The sequence below is a fragment of the Tachypleus tridentatus genome, chromosome 8 (genome assembly GCF_004210375.1).
Source record: "Tachypleus tridentatus isolate NWPU-2018 chromosome 8, ASM421037v1, whole genome shotgun sequence".
Classification (NCBI taxonomy): domain Eukaryota; kingdom Metazoa; phylum Arthropoda; class Merostomata; order Xiphosura; family Limulidae; genus Tachypleus; species Tachypleus tridentatus.
Window position 1 is genome coordinate 157,834,171 of NC_134832.1, and position 18,291 is coordinate 157,852,461.

Below are 18,291 nucleotides of genomic sequence, written 5' to 3' on the forward strand. Positions count from 1 at the left end.
TCGGGATTTAGCCGCTTATCCAGATCTGGCTTTTTTAAAAGACAGTTGGCATCACTACCCAAAGTTGACTGATGGTTCACACGAAAGTTACTAGGCTGTCTTGCATCTCCAATGACAGCCCGGCATGGCCAAGCGTTTTAAGCCGTGCGACTCGTAATCTGAGGGGCGCGGGTTCGCATCCCGGTTGCGCCAAAGATGCTCGCCCTACCAGCCGTGGGGGCGTTATAATATGACGGTCAATCCCACTATTAGTTGGTACAAGAGTTGGCGGTGGGTGGTGATGACTAGCTGCCTTCCCTCTAGTTTTACACTGCAAAACTAGGGACGACTCAGGTTTCTCCTTTTGGTTGGGGGTTGTGCAGTAGGCTAACAATCTGCTCACATTAAAAACCAGCCTGTTAATGAATCCGCAAGCGATTGCGGCCCTATGTTCCTTCGGGGAATGGAGAGGCATAATAATAATAATAACTATTTTCTAAGAGAAAAATATTTTTTACGGTAATTAATGCAGATGGAAACTGTTCTGATTGTGATAACACAAATACTATTTTTTATCTAAGTATGGTACCGTTTATTTAAAAATCAACAGACTTTTTATGTGCATTTCTTAAAAGTAAATTTATAAATTACATCAATAAAAATATAATTAAACATTTAGATTTAGTCATAGTGAAAGTCGAGTTCTTGTTACAAGAACAGTACTTTAAAATTCTGTTCTTTGAAAAACAAATGTTTGTGGTACGTATCGTAGTTATTTTTATAATTGTGTGAATTTAGAATACCAAAGTGGGAATTGTTTATAGATTTTTGTTTGTGGTGCCAATATATAGGTAGTGACACAATGTATTTATTATTTCGGACACATTTTTACAGATATGCACTCTATGTCTTTAAAATAATTGTAAAATTAGAAAATATCACCAAATTATTTCTTGATATTGGATTTACCAGAAATTTATATCTTCAACATTATACTGCTGGCCAAAATCTTAAGGCCAATGAATATAAAAACAAAATATGCATTTTGTGTCGTAAGACTCAACCACTTATTTGAGTAGAGCTTCGAAACATGTAAATAAGAAAAGGGTAAATAAAATTTAAAAAACTTTTTTAGCATTTAATAGAGAAAATGTAAACACCATGAAATTAGCCTAAATACTAGCTGGTCAAAAGTTTAAGACCATACGAAAAAGAAGTCCTAAACAAGGTAGGAATAGCCTAAAAAGGGGTAACAATAGTGAGTTGCATGGTCGTCATTGCGAATAACTTCAAACATTTGCTTTTAACACCTAGTGGTTGAATTAATTAAATACAGAAGTAGTCACAAAGTTATTTTAGTGATTAAAACAGGACTATTTAATTCTATAAACAAGGAAAAACTGCTGTCTGCAGTAACATGTATAGGAGCGTCATAAACCACAAGAAGACCTTCTTCCCAAATTTAGCTAATCTATACTAAATAGAAAGGCCGAATTTACACCCTGAACTGCCCTCTAGGCAGACTGTCACTTTTTTTCCGCTGTGTCAAGTCAAAATTACAAATTCCAACTTCGTGTGCGACCATCGAAACGGTTTTAAAATATGTAAAAGCCCCTTAACAGATCCAGTACGAAGGAAAACTTTGGGAAAGTGTCCGACTGCTTGCGGACAAATCTCCCAGTCAGAGGCTGAGTCTCAATAGATCGCAGTATGGTGGTTTCTCTACTGAGTACAACATCCCGACTGATACCTAGGTCGTCTGCGGACGATTTGGTGCCCTCGACATTTCACCGTGTGGTTCCGTATCGAAAAGCAATGGGTACCATTTGCCTTTTTAAACGTCGGATGCTCTCTACGACGAAGCTGATTCCCCGGAAGGAGACTCTAATGTAGGGGGAAAAAACGGTATCATTGCAGTGACTAGACGGGATTCTTACTTAGAGGCGTTCAGTCATAATCTCACGGATGGTTGTTTCGCACCACTGGTCGCTCGACCAAGCATATGTATCAAGTGTCCGAACCTGCTGTTCCTCTCGTACTGATCAGGATTACTAGCGCAACGACAAAGTCATCAGTAAGGTAAAACTAACCTGTCTCACGACGGTCTAAACCCAGCTCACGTTCCTTATTAGTGGGTGAACAATCCAACGCTTGGCGAATTCTGCTTCGCAATGATAGGAAGAGCCGACATCGAAGAATCAAAAAGCGACGTCGCTATGAACGCTTTGCCGCCACGAGCCAGTTATCCCTGTGGTATCTTTTCTGACACCTCTTGCTAAAAACTCATAAGGTGTAAAGGATCGATAGGTCCTGCTTTCGCGGTGCGTATTCGTCCTGAAAATCATGATCAAGCAAGCATTTGCCCTTTTGCTGTACGCGAGGTTTCTGCCCTGGCTAAGCTCGCCTTAGGACACCTGCGTTACCTTTTGACAGATGTACCACCCCAGTCAAACTCCCCGCCTGACACTGTCCTCGGAGCAGACAACACCCATATCGTGGAACCTATACCATCAGACGAAGTGAGGGAAGCACTTCCAAACATAAAGAGACGGGTCCCTCGATCCCGATAACATCACTCTTCCATTCCCACTCTACACCCTTACGTTTGGTATCGACGCCTCCTTGGCAAGTCAGTTCAACATATGGTTATTCACGGGTCGCATCCCAGAATGCATGAAGATCAATAATCCCAGACAGCGTGATTTCATTCCTCCAGTGGCAGTTTGATTAGTTGCAGCACAAACACCTTGAATCTGAGATTGGTTGTCGGAATAAGTAATAGACATTACCTCTATTCCTGGTGTTAAGCAACCATCTCCCTCGTTTCTGGGGAATCGCTCGTAAGCTACCATACCCGGGTGGTGCCAAGTAGCTTGATATTGGTCGTTGTCGTGTCACCCCACGTACGCCAACCATAGCTTTTATCTATCGTTTTATCTATTTACCTTTCATTCTCAAAAATGACCAGATCTGATGTAGGGTGGGTCAAATCCCTACAAAAGGCTAATAATCTGATGTAGGGTGGGTCAAATCCCTACAAAATGCTAATACAGGGTAAGGCTGCAAACATCTACGGGGTACCCATACAGCTGACGAGGTTTGTAAGGCCTCATCAGGGTTTGAAATGTATTCCTTCCTTGGTCTGGGGTTAATTACCCCTGCCTTTGGACATATGATGGTCGGCGAGCTCATCATACAAGTTTTTAGTGTTCTCCTTGACGTGTGGAGGTTTAGTTACAGGTTTCCCAGCATTCAGCTGCACCAGACGGAGGTACATCCAAGGACAATGCATAGGCAGTGTTCTATGACTAAGTACTTATGCAACACCTCAGTAATAGTTACTCCGGCCGGTTACCCGCCCGTAATCGAATTTCTTCACTTTGACATTGAGAGCATCGTCCGACGGCCATTGCAATGCTTTGTTTTAATTAGACAATCGGATTCCCTAGTCTTGCCAGTTCTGAGACGGCAGTTAGTTGCTGGGCGAAACGGTCCCGCCAGGGAAGATGTGTTTTGGCGACTTCCCTTACCTACATTGTTCTATCGAGTAGTGATTGTTCACCTTGGAGACCTGCTGGACATATGGGAACAGTCCAGCACGAATATCACACTCTTTCCCTCGGATTTTCAAGAACTGATAGGATAAGCCAAAGGTCTATCTCCACTTCACCCTCTGAGAAGATCGACCGACATGTGTGATCAGTCGTCTATTTAATAGGCAAGAGTCTCAATCAAGTAAAATCTCTTAATCTGTCAATCCTTCCAATGTCTGGGCCGGGTGAGTTTCCCCGTGTTGCGTCAAATTAAGCTGCAGGCTCCACTCCTGGTGATGCCCTTCTGTCAACTTCTTTAAGTAACAGCTTTGCAAAAATACTTCCCCCGGATCCCAAACACTTTGGTTTCCTGGAAGCTGCCCGGCGAGTCATTTGAGGAACTCCGGCAGATCGCTGGATGGCATCGTTTCTGGTTAGAACTAGGGCAGTATCGAATCGCCTTTGAATCTCTATCTTTCTTTCTTTATTAATAAAAACATTCTTTGCAAATGCTTTCGCAGTAGTTCGTCTTGCGACAGTCCATGAATTTCACCTCTAGCGTCACAATACGAATGCTCCCGTCTGACCCTCTTAATCATTACCTCGTGTTCCGAAAACCAACAAAATAGAACCGAGGTCCTATTCCATTATTTCATGCACCATTATTCAGGCGTTTCGCCTGCTTTGAGCACTCTAATTTTTCAAAGTAAACTTGCCAGCCACCCAAGACACTCAATCAAGGGCACCGAGGGAAAACCGGCAGGATGTTTAGGCCAGGAAGTAACCGCCAAAGCGGACCCCCTGTCTAGAACTGAGATCCAACTACGAGCTTTTTAACCGCAACAACTTTAATATACGCTATTGGAGCTGGAATTACCGCGGCTGCTGGCACCAGACTTGCCCTCCAATAGATCCTCGTTAAAGGATTTAGAGTGTACTCATTCCAATTACGGGGCCTCGATAGAGTCCCGTATCGTTATTTTTCGTCACTACCGCCCCGTTCTGGGAGTGGGTAATTTGCGCGCCTGCTGCCTTCCTTGGATGTGGTAGGCGTTTCTCAGGCTCCCACTCCGGAATCGAACCCTGATTCCCTGTTACCCGTTACGACCATGGTAGGCGCATATCCTACCATCGACAGTTGATAAAACAGACACTTAAAAGATGCGTCGCCAGTGCTAGACCGTGGAATCATCCAAAAGTTATCCAAAGTCACCATCATTTGCGGACCAAAGTCCGATTGGTCTTGGTCTAATAAATGCGCTCATCCCCTGAGGTCGGAGCTTTGTTGCATGTATTACCTCTAGACTTACCACAGTTATCTAAGTAGGAAAGTACGATCTAAGGACCAACGGCTGGATAATGAATCATCGCGGTTTCACCTTATTCTGGCACGTATTTAAACATACATGGCTTAATCTTTGAGAAAAGCATATGACTACTGGCCGGATCAACCAGGTATCTTTTCTCGTTAGATGCACTCCACCCGCTCCCAAGGCGAGTAGAAACACCACTCTCAAAGCAGCTGACTGCATGGCTAGAAACACGCCTGCCATTCACTGTCTACCTTTTGCCACCATTCTCGAGACAGACGTCTAACACACTCTACAGTACAAGTCCTCCAAAACTGCAGTTCCGATAATACGAAACCACCTACTATGTATCAGGAAGAACTGACCTTCGGAGGACAGCTCAACCCACATTAAACTACAATTAAAACGGATGCATATTCCGATGTCTCGGCATTGTTACCGAAACTCGTCGCATCAGGAGAGGAAACAGAACGTCTTTCGTAACAAAAGACAAACGTTGATTGCTCGGATTAACTCTTAGGCGTGTGGTCGAACGCCCCGACAGCTTTCTCCTCGCTCGAACAAAGAGAGAACCGGAAATAGTCACTGGTATATTTTACGACATTAAACTCTTCCACTAAGGCACGCCAAAAACCATCTTCCCAAGTGGTATCGAATCCAACTAGACTGGTAGAAGGACAAACATTATTTGAAAACGCCGCACAGTGTTCTTAAAACCATCGCTTCTCGCAACGTTTTTTACCCCATATATCGTTTTCAATGCATCATTGTAGTTGTTCATGAAATCTCTCCTGGCCACTTTCATTTTATGTTCGGCCATTTCCTTACACTTTCAGCAGTCGTTTTCGCTAGTACTCGCCACCAGTGTGAAAACGGACCGTAAACGGCCCACAGGTCCCACGGGTAAATAGGTGAGAGGAGTCTGAACACAGTGTCCATCCAGTCTCAGACAGACTATGACCCCATATATAGAAGGAAACTAAATTTAATGCCATCATAACCCAATAGTACGGCACTTTTATGTGCGGTAAAAGGCGAGTGTCCAAGCGAGAAAGTTCCGCGTCGCAAGCCTCGGCTGCATCAAATTAGTGCTCAGTTTTGAGTGAAAAGGTGGTGAAATTACACGTTGAAAAAAAAAGCGTTTGTGCCTATCAAAAAGATTTGGACGTCTCTCCCTCCCTTCGAAACTTCCCAAACTCTTTCCACATCGATGCCCGCTTCGGCATCAAACTCTTTGGGAGAAAATCTTTTACAGTCGTACTCCCTATAAATTCCGTCTCAGACAAACTATGCCCCCTATATATAGAAGGAAACTAAATTTAATGTCATCATGACCCAATAGTACGGCCTTTCTATGTGCGATAAAAGGCGAGAGCCCAAGGGGGCCAGTTCCGCGTCGCAACAATAAGTTGCGTAAAACTGGTGCTGAGTTTTGAGAGAAAATGTCGTGAAAACTCTCGTTTGAAAAGAATGTTTGTGACTATCAAAGAGATTTTGACGACTATCGCAAGTTTCGCTGGCATTCTCCGTATCGACATCCATAACGCCGTCGAAAGACGCGTCGCGTGCTCGACCGCGCATATGTCCGAAGGGCAGGAGGCCACTGCGGGTAGTCGGCGGCAGCAGGTGATCGAAATTCCGACACTTTTCCCAATGGCTACGGCTAGCTCCCGCACAGACTTCCAGCACACCGTCGCATGCTACTACGAGTCCACACACGCACGAAGCAGACCGAAGGAATGGAGGATACTGAAGGTAGGCGGTGGGCGCGGGTGATCGAATTTCCAGCTTGCTGGGTTTTAGTCGTCGAATCTGTTCGAGGGTATTCTTTAAAATTACTGTGAAAACCATCACGAGAGAAATTTATTTGTCTTTCACTCTACCATTCACATTGACTTGGAGAAATCTTGCCATCAAACATAAAATTTCTGTTTATCTAATTCACATAAAATCCTGGCACCAAACTAATATGGATACAGCATGCAAACAATATCCTGATCAGGATCTGGGAAAGAGTAAATCATGCAACAAGTCGGTATTAAATCTTAACTGTAAGTCTGTTGCATAATACACTAAATTATTTATTTAACAAGAATTAACATAATGATTTAATGTGTGATCTCGATGAACAATGTTGTACGCACCTCTCTCCTATAAATATAAATGGATGAAATATAAATCAACCATGAACTAGACGCTTAAAAGTAGTAGTATTTCTTTGTGTTTTTCCGAAAAATGGATGTGGAAGTGAAATACATGTATGTGCGTACAAATAAACGGCTCCCGTGACGCTTACAAATGACAACAAATGTTCCACACATTGTCTGTTGACTCTGCTGTGTTTGGAGTTGAGCAACACGGCGGCTGTGGACCATCGGAGATGCGCCAGGGAAGCCCGACAACGGGTTTGGACAGCGAATAGAAAAAGCAATAAAGTCCAACTCTTTGTGCAACTATTGAAACGGTTTTAGGATATGTAAGAGACCCCCAGCGGATCGAGTACGAAGAAAAAACTCTCAATAGATAGCAGCATGGTGGCTACTCTACTAAGTACAACACCCCGACGGATACCTAGGTCGTGTACGGACGATTTTGTATTTTAGTATGATTTTTACTTCGTTTCAATGACTATACTACACAAATCACGGGTAAAGGGAAACAGTATTTAATCATTTGAAATCTTACAATTTTTCATTATCTTATCATCACTGATTGACCATTCAGAAAAGTTTGGGAAAATGTATAACAATGTAAAATTTATTGTATCCTAGAATAATTGTCAAAATAAGTGAAGATAAATTACGTCTGATGAGTAAACACAGTCTGCTTTAGCGGAAAGTTTGCTGTTAGATTTTATATGGTTTTCTTTAAACTTCGAATTACCAAGCTTCTTTTGTATATTATTCACAACAGACGAGACCTATATATTTCAACATATTAAATATTTCCTGTTTTTGTCTGTTACATCAGAAATGTAGGGTAAAACGACTCATTGTCTAGTGTCAAATACTTGGAAAATTGAAGTAATAATGAGTGTATTTAATTTCAACACATACATATATATATATTACTTTTTGTGACTTGTCTGTTATTAAGGTCCCTATAATCAGCGAAGTGATGGATTCAGAAGTACGTTGGTGTATATATTACTTTAAGAAGCCAATACCGACTTCACCGGTACATCTATGGATTGTAAGAAGAAAACACCGGTATTCAGAATCGCTTAAAATATTAATGAAATAAAAATTCATATTCTTTTCACGAAACATGTAGAGATAATGACAGTAAGTATCAAGTTATAGAAATGGTTTACCTTCCTGGAGAATAGTACTTTGAACGACGTTTGGTTCCATTTCTGTGTATTTTCATCAGGTTGAGATATATTGTTATTTGCCGTTGACATCCATAAATATTAGCTTAATGTGGCTTCTAAGGATGCAATGGCAGCATCAGGTTATCGATTTAACGAAGAAATAATATAATATGATTAAAGTAAAGTATTACTTAAGGAAGACAATATAAAAACAGACAAATTTTAGACATAAGTCTACTGATAACCAAATGACTAGTTAGAACCCATTATCGTCACATTGAGATGTTGTACTGAGGCTCAAGAATTAGGGTAGAATGTGATCGACTGAATGGAAATTATCGAATTGTTCTGTTCAGGAATAAATGTGGCAAGATAAATTTTATTTCGTCCTACAAAATATTTTGCATGGTAATTTTCTATTAAAGGAAAAATTCACGATAAACACATAATTTTGTTTGAATTTCGCGAAAAGCTACTAAGGGGTATCAGGGTTTTACCATTCCTGATTTAGCAGTGAAAGACTAGAGAAGGTAGCTAGTCATCACCATCCACCTTCAACTCTTGGGCTTCTCTTTTACCGACGGATAGTCGGATTGACCATCACATTATAACTCCCTCACGGCGAATAGGCGAACATGTGTGGTGGGACAAAGATTCAAACCAGCGAACCGAGCGCCCTAACCACTTGGCTGTACCAGACTGAGTGTTTTGGTGTAGCAGTTTATGCGTAAGTGTCCACCAGGAGCAAAAATTTAGTAAATCACCCTTGCAGAATATAGTTTCAAACATTTATAAACTAAACTCTTGTCCAATACCAACGCTTAGGACATCCGGAAACTTCTAAGAAGTATGAACAGACAGAATGATCAACATCACCAAACAGTCACCCCTGTAAAGAAGTAATTCACTTATAGGGTTTCAGCGTTGTTCCTGTAATGAGGTAAAGTCAACATTAGCTTCTGAGAGGTTCATGAAATATCGTCCTGCCAACTAATGTAAGCAGATACCTTAAAGCAGATATCAGAAAGTCGCCTAATTACAAGAAACTTGAACTATATGTTTGATTATAATTATTTGTCGAAATATTTAAGAGCAACTTAAATGTTTTTTAATCCAAGTTATTTACAAATTAATTTAAAAAAGCACAGATATTGATGAAAACGTAGACAAATTATTTGTTATATATTGCGGTGCGTCTGAAGGTATTCAGTAACTACAATGGCAATACTGTAGGATTTATTGGTCTATTACATTATTCTGACTCCTTAAGAGTTGTGGAAGCATGTTTAACAGAAAACAGTAACTTCACGTGATTTTCTTTGTTTGTTTTTGAATTTTGCGCAAAGCTACACCAGGGCTATTTGCGTCAGTCGTTCTTAATTCAGCAATGTAACATTAGAGAGAAGGCAGCTAGTTATCACCACCAACCAACTCTAGGGCTATTCTTTAACCAAGGAATACTAGGATTTACCGTCACGTTATAACACTTCAATGGCTGAAAGGGCGAGCATGTTTGGTGTGACGGGGATTCGAACCCGCAACCGTCAGATTACGAGATGAGTGCCTTAACCACTAGGCCATGCCGTGCCTAGTTTCTTTTCTATTCTCACAGTTTGTTTGTCTTGCATACCAGCGGATCTTTACTTCACCTTAATGTTACAATACTACCAATTCTCACGGCCAGGTGGGTTAAGGTGTCAGACTCGTAATCCGAGGTGATGACTAGCTTTCTTCCCTCCAGTGTTACACTGCTAAATTAGGGACAACTACTGTGGATAGCCCTCGAGTAGCATTGCGCAATATTAAAATAAAACAAACTAATTCTCACTCTAGAAGCATGGAGCAGAGGGTTAAATCTATACCTGCTCAGACGAGACAGTTACATAATTCTCTTCAGTTATAAATAAATCTTATCACATCAATTAATGAAAACAAATCCTCACTACTTCATCAGGTCACTATTGTTCCCAGAGACTATGTCGCATAGTTATCCAGTTAAAATCACAATTTAAAAAAAAAAAATCAAATTAGTAAGCTTGATAAATCTTTAGGTTTTCTGGTTGTAGTGATTAATTTTTAAAGTACAACTGGAATATGAGCTATAAACCTAAATTTAGGGGGTTTGATAAATCTAAATAAATCAAAATGACAGAATTTCACACACACCATTAGATTTTACAGACACAGATTAGTAGAGTTACATTACAAGTTTAAGTATTTAGTTCATAATTAATGAAAACAATTAAAAATGATTGATTCTTGAATAGTGATTTCTCATCCCATTCTACCTTTTCACTGGAACTATGTTAACAGAATACAAGTGATTTATAATTTTACCTGGTAAAGTGGTGCTGCATGACACCTATGTCAAAGCAAGATAAAATGTAGTCCCAAGAAAACTGATCAATGCCCATCTCGTACATGTAAGTACATACTATATGGATGAATGAAGTGAACATTATCAAAACCAAGTGTTAGAAATGAAGTAGGAACTTGCCTGTATACTTATGAAAGTAAAGGGGTATTTTACTGACATTAGTTGAAATTTTGAAATTGTGATTGACAGATACTTACAAGTAGTAAACTACCCATTCTATATCGTGTCATGACATAATTCATAAATCACATCTTTAAGTACAGAATATTAGTTATCCCAAGATACGTCCATAATACAAAAGCTTAGGAAAGAAGTGTTTGTTATTGAATTAGTGAGGAAACTGGTAATAAGTAAGGATATACCATGATATTATTTAAAACCATTAGTAATAAAGATGGCCTATTCACAGAAAGGATATACCATGATATTATTTAAAAACCATTAGTAATAAAGATGGGCTATTCACAGTAAGGACATACCATGATATTATTTAAAAACCATTAGTAATAAAGATGGCCTATTCACATAACATACCATGATATTATTTAAAAACCATTAGTAATAAAGATGGGCTATTCACAGTAAGGACATACCATGATATTATTTAAAAACCATTAGTAATAAAGATGGCCTATTCACAGTAAGGATATACCATGATATTATTTAAAAACCATTAGTAATAAAGATGGCCTATTTACAGTAAGGATATACCATGATATTATTTAAAAACCATTAGTAATAAAGATGGGCTATTCACAGAATAATTATTGGTATAAATCAGATTAACAACTTGTAATATATGTACATAAACACCAGTGAATTTTGGTGATACTGCTTTTTAACATTTTGTTTGCTCTTCACTATCTGGAATGCACATGCTTTAATTTTCAGATATTATATTTATTATAATTATGTTAAATCTTAAAGCACAGTGCAAATATATTTTTTATGACTGTGTTGTCCTTGTTCCACTAAAGAAATTGTCATATTTATTCACAAATACACATGGAATGCATTAAGATTATAGCATATGTTCAGTTTTGTGACTTACTTCATTTTCACTTTATGCAGATGCTGATTGTATAACTCTGTAAGTTAGAGGAAATCCACCTACCTGGGACCAGAGGAAGTGAATCTTGGGATTTCCTGAAATGTAAGTTAGGGATAGAGATAGGTGTTGAAGTTGATTCATTAACTATTTTAACCATGGAGGTTAAAAGACTTTTCATGTGTTTGGAGAAAGATTCTTTTGGAGGCACAGAGATACCTGTCTGCACTCCCACTGTAGTTGTATAACAAAGTACAGCAACATACGTCTGAGATGAAGTGGTAGACACCAATTTTAGAGCCTCAGGATGAGCAGTGTAATGAAACCTTTTCAAACGCTGCACCTCTTTTTCTTCCAGTCATTTAGGGCAAGAAAGAGAGTAGGACATGTGAGAGCTACAACATTTGATGCAATGAGGGTCCATTTCACACTCATAGGTATCACGGTCCTTGCCACTGCAACGAGCACATGTCAAGCAACCAAGACATCTTTGAGTGACTGAAATGCTAACTCTTGAAAAACGGGAGAGGGTTTGGAATGTATGACTGTTCTCTGCAATTAAGATAACCTGCCTTGATGGTGGCAGGTAGACGTGGTGATGTAAATGTTAGAATGAGAACATTGGTTGGCATCGTAATTTCATCATTGCGAGGTGAGATATGCCTCACTGCAGAAACTCCTTGGGTGGAGAAAAAACCAACAAGAATCTGACTCCAGAATGTTCTTCAAATCCCTATCAACAATAACTCCTTGTGACGAATTCAAAGTAGCATGAGGTGCAACCTCAACAGGCATATCCCAAATCATCTTTGAATGAATGAAGAGTTCACTGTTTTGAGATGTGGATGTTTCCACCAATATGTCACTAGATCGAAGATTCTTTAGTGACTTTGGAGAGCCAGCAAGTCCCTCTAGTCCCTTCTGAATGAAAAAGGGAGACATTTGCCCAAAAGGTTTGTCTGAAAGTAAATGCAATATAAGAAAATGAGGTACAACAGGTGGTACAGATGGTGAGGATTGCTGCTCAGAATCTTCAAGATGTGGTCGTTTACCTAAGTGTTTTTTTTTCAGTATTTTATATAGATTTTTATTTGGAGGATCCATAATGAAGAAAGGAATATTTCGCTGCCCACTGATCCCACAAGCTGCCGCACTACAATGTCAAACAAGGACACTGAGGCAATGCCAGGGTTTCATGAGGTCCCCTCATCACGTACAGGAATCCACACCAATGGGAATAAATCCTTAATAATGTACACAGATGAGTTGTTGACATGTCCAAAGTTTGACTTTGGCAAAAACTCCTGACACATTATAAAATTAACATAATATATCTAATAAATCATAAAATATATATTTGATATTCTTATGTCATAAAAATAATATTCAGTTGGGTATAAAATTATAATTACTTTAAAATCTGATGATTTCTCACACTAGCATCAATGTTCTTATTGAGTCAAAGATTAATATTTTTGTTGTCAAAATCATTAGATAATTCTACTTTTTAAATTTTGCATCAAAGAACATTTTAAACTGCTTCACCTTATGAAAAAGTAATTAAAAATTCTGACTTTAGAAGTGGAATATAATTCTAGGGTCTGATTAAATTATGGAGATAAAAATGTATACATAATGTGAATACATTTGTTGCATGAAGGAACAACTGTGACTTAGAAACAGTTTACAATAATTAACAAAACTTGTTTTGTTTACAGCAAAATCTAACTGAACAAAATACAAGAAACAAATAACTTAATTGTTATGACCTTATGTCAGTACACATGAACATGAGTTATTAGATGTTGTGGTTGTATTGAAGAATAAATACTCTTTCAAACAATTTGAAAACTTAATTTCCCAAACTGTATGAAGCCAATGCATACCTGTTCATATGATATCATAGAGTGTGTACTGGCCTTCAAGGATTGCATAAGCGCTGGACTTAAGATAGCATATTTGTTTCCTAAAAGAATGAAATAAAGTCAATTTAATAAAAGAAAAACCACATCCATACTAAAGTTTATTCTCAGGTCTGCTTTTCTTGATCAATATAGAAACAATGACTTTAAACATTTTCTATAGTTAAAAAAGGAAAAGAAAATCACAATCTCATTGGATATGAAATAATTTCAAAATGTTGTGATAATAATTTGATATAAAAATGTTAAAACATTTGTAGTACAAAAAATTTTCAAAGTCAGAATTCCTTTGATTAACATTTAGAAACTATGGAAACAAAATAACATTACATTAAATCAGAAATTTAGTCTAAACATATTAAGAACTCAATTTTCTTTTTAAATAAAACAATTAATTTGCCTAAAAAGTCCTTAATACAGAGCAACTCCTTTGATTCTCAACAGAAACAAGATCCATAACTTAAAATTTCGATTGACAGGAATAGATCTACAGTTAAAATTTTACAAACAGCAAAATAATGTTTTTGTTATATCAGTGATACTGGGAAACAATAAAATGTGTGATATACAGCATTACATTTTTCTAGTGATGTATGTACACACAGTACTAGTGTGGGAATTACAAGGACATGTGGGGGTCCCAGCTGTTGCATCATAAGCAAATGTTTTTGCAACACCGTTGGGAAAATTCACTTGTTGCACCAAATAGCATTTAAATGTCAAGTCAGATAAATCCAATGATAGCATCCAAAGAGTTTTAAAAATTTCCATTTGCTAGATTATGGAGTGGTTGGATGAGAAAAGCAAAATATTGTTACTAATGGACTTGCCTAATACTGAACACAATATTTTTGTAAATACAACCTAAAATCCTGTTTGTTCTATCACTAACAACAACACAATGCTTAAATGATTTAAGAGACTGATCAACCATAACACTAAGATCCCTTTCTTTCACGAAACTGTTATTTGCATCTAAATTATACTCATAATTCAAATTGTGATATCTTGCATACAATACTTGGATTTATTATTATTAAAACTCATTTTCCATTTACTTCCCCCAAAGATTCATAACATTACTTATCCTGAGGCTCGAAAGTTGCTGTCCACCACTTTATCTCGGATGTATGCTGCTGCACATTGTTCCACTACTACAGTGGGAGTTCAGATGGATCTCTCTGCCTCCAAAAGAATTGTTCTCAAAACAAAGGAAAAGTCTTTTAACCTCCATGGTTAAAAAGTTGATGAATCAACTTCAACACCCATCTCTGTTTCTTACATACATTCCAACAAATCACAAGATCCACTTCCCTTGGTTACAGGTACAGGTATTTTTTTGGATATATCTTCTCCCACCCCAAGATGTAAAACGATCATTTGTTCATGTCGCTGGAATCCTCTTACAACTGCAAAGACCTGCCCAGTTGACCCAGGGCAGAATCCACAGAGATCGACAGATCTCCCTTGAATAAAGACAGTAAATAAAAAAGTTGTTATAAACTGAAGGGTTTTTCCACACAATTTGCATACACATAAATAAAAGTGGACACCATAATACAATGGAACTGTTCTAATCTGTTTATGTTCTAATCTGGGTGACACTGATTGCTTCCTACCATCCTGTATTTATATCCTTACAGGAAAAATTTCTGAAAACTGGCAATACAGTCACATTTCGGCAGGTTTCTTTGCACAGTTGTGTGATGGATGAGTGCATGGAGGGGTGATACTGTTGGTTGATCAGTATGTGCCCACCCTGTCTTTGCCACTCGACACACCCTTGAAGGCCGTTGCCATCCGTGTTTCCTTGAGTCATACTATTGTTGTTTGTTCTCTCTGCCTGTCGCCTGGGTTCCTTGAATCAAACTACCTCCTCTTGCCCACCCAGTGTGGGTTCCAACAACAGAGTTCCACCATGGACCACCTGATTAGACGTGAAATGTCAATCAGAGAAGCATTTCTCAAGCGACAACATCTTGTATTAATACTCTTTGACATTGAGAAGGCTTATGATACAACATGGAAGTATGGCATTTTGTGAGACCTCCATATATATGGGCAACGTGGCCATTTGCCCATTTTTATTGAAACATTTTTAATCGACAGGAGTTTCCAAGTTCCTCTGGGTTTCACACTTTCCCGTTCTTTTCTGCAGGAACTTGGAGTCTCCCTGGGCTGCGTTTTGAGTGTCACACTTTTCAGTATAAAGATTAATGCCATCACTGAACAACTCCCTCTTACTGTTGCAAATGGGATGGTGCAAAAGAAAGGGATTACTGCCTGAAAAGAAGCAGAAGTTTAAAAACAATACTCCATGATAACCTGCATAGGTCAGAACAGACAGGCCCTGGATGAAAAACCAGGTCAATCTCATATGTCAGAAAAGGAACCAGACAAGTTTTACCGTATGAAGGTGCAACACCCTGTCATGAAAATGGATGATTGAGGTCAACTGAGAGGAACCATAAAATTGGGTGTTGCAAAAGTATTGAAGAGGGATCCAAAATTTAAAAAAATCAACAGATAATTAAAGGATGTAAGGACTACTCCAAGGTTTGTTTTGAATTTTGCACAAAACTACAGGAGAGCTATCAGTGTTAGCCTTCCCTAATTTAGCAGTAAAAGAATAGAGGGAATGTAGCTAATTGTAACCACCCACTGCCAACTCTTGGGTTACTCTTTTACCAATGAATAGTGAGATTGACTATCAGTTTACGATGGCTCCATGGCTGAAAAGACAAACACATTTGGTGGAATAGCAATTCAAACCCTCAGACCATGAGTCAAGCACCCTAACTACCTGGTCATGCTATCCTGTAAGATGGTTCCTGTCAAGACAAGAAAAGCGAATGATCAGCAGATACAAATGTAAAGGAATATAATAATATAATAATTGTAGACCCAAGATAGAAGTTCCCAGTTAGAAATGCAGGTCCCAGAAGCAGATGCTTCCCTGGTGATTGGTTGAAGTAATGACCACATAATTGTTAGAGTAGATCATCATAAGATCACCAAGCAACCACAACCAAACGAAAGGATGAGAATACGAAGACACACACTGCCCCCTTCCATACAGAAATAGAAGCATCAGTGGAAAGATGAAAGTTACTCCAAAGAGGGATCAGTATATGCAGGAATATGGTGTAGATAAGAGATGTTCCAGTGGTCCTCTAGAGTCTATTAAAGGGGATGCTTGTGTACATGACTATGAGGAATCAGGAATTCCAGAGAAGCGAGAGCCCCCAAATGCAAAAACAAATGTGAACTGTATAGAAAAATTTCTATAGCACATATACACAAGGCAGAGGATTGAGCCCAACATGTGCTGTAGTCGAGTTAAACACCCAGGTAAACAAGAAACTATATTTGAAATATTATATCAGTTAACAAGAAAGTTCCAAAAGAACAATAAAGGTAGCACATGCCATTTCCTGCCAAGACAGTTTCCATAAAAAGCCATACAACCACAGAATAATAGTAATGTGGGGAAAGACATCTGAAATATGCAGTAAAACCAAGAGAGAGTACATTACAGACCAAGAAAGCTGTACACACAGACCTGAGGAATAATCAAAAAAGTGATTCAGAGTTGATAAAGAAATGACAGAAACCCCCAACTTTATAGTGACAACAAAAAGACTAGAATAAAAATCCAGAGTAGAGTGGGAGACAGATTCTATAATTCTCCCTGTTAATAATGAAGATACAGAGGATCAGTAAGAAGTGGATAGAAAAGACAACAATAAAAAAAGGTAAAGTATGTAAAAAGGAGATTGAAATGATGAGATAGAACACACAAAGCCCCAGGATTGCTAGAAAAGAAAGAAGACTGGGAGACGAAGTGAGAGAGGTAAGCACTGACAGGACCAAAGCCTAAAACTGGTTCCAAAGAAGAACAACCTCTGAAAACTGTAACAACTAGCCTTGCAGGAGGGAAACAACAAACATAAGCAAGTGAATAAGAACAAAAAAATTTTAACTTTATGTCACTTCTGAGTATGGATGTCAGACACAAATACCTACTAACCAGTGATTTGGAAAAACCTGGAAATAATAATAAAAACTGCCAACAAGAAGTCTAAACCCTGGATTCCAAAGGGTTGGGAGCAACCCCTAAGGCCAGAACTATAAAAATAATAGACAAGACAAAGCACCTAGATACGAGATGGAGGGATATGAACACTAAACTAAAGAAATACCAAAAACAAGAAAATCAGAACAAAGACAGAAGGGGAAAGTAACAAACAAAGAAGAACAGATGTCTTAATCAAAAGTATGTTAATTTAAATTAATGATGAATTAGACAAAATAAAACAATACTTCATCAACATCAATAAGTTACCTCCACAAACCGTAGAAAACATTATTCGCACACACCTAGACAGAAAGCAAAATCAACCAACAAAAGTAAATATATCTCGCAAATCAAAAAATCATGAAACCATATACTACTGTATACCATATATTCCGATATCAGCAGAAAAATAATCAACATGTGGCAAAAACTAATAACAAAATATGACATTCAAAAACCAGGCACAAAACTGAGGTATATACTATGTAAAAACTATACTGACAAACACCACACCAACATTATTTATAAAATACAATGTGATAACTACCACAACTTCTATATTGGAGAAACAAGTAGAAAAATGAAAACCAGATTCAAAGAACATAAAAAGTCACCTTCACACGTTTTTGAACACTGCAAGTCAAATAAACACAACATAACCATAGCAACACTCAAATATAAAGAAAGAAACAAACATAAACAAACTCAAAATTAAAGAAGCCTTACTCATA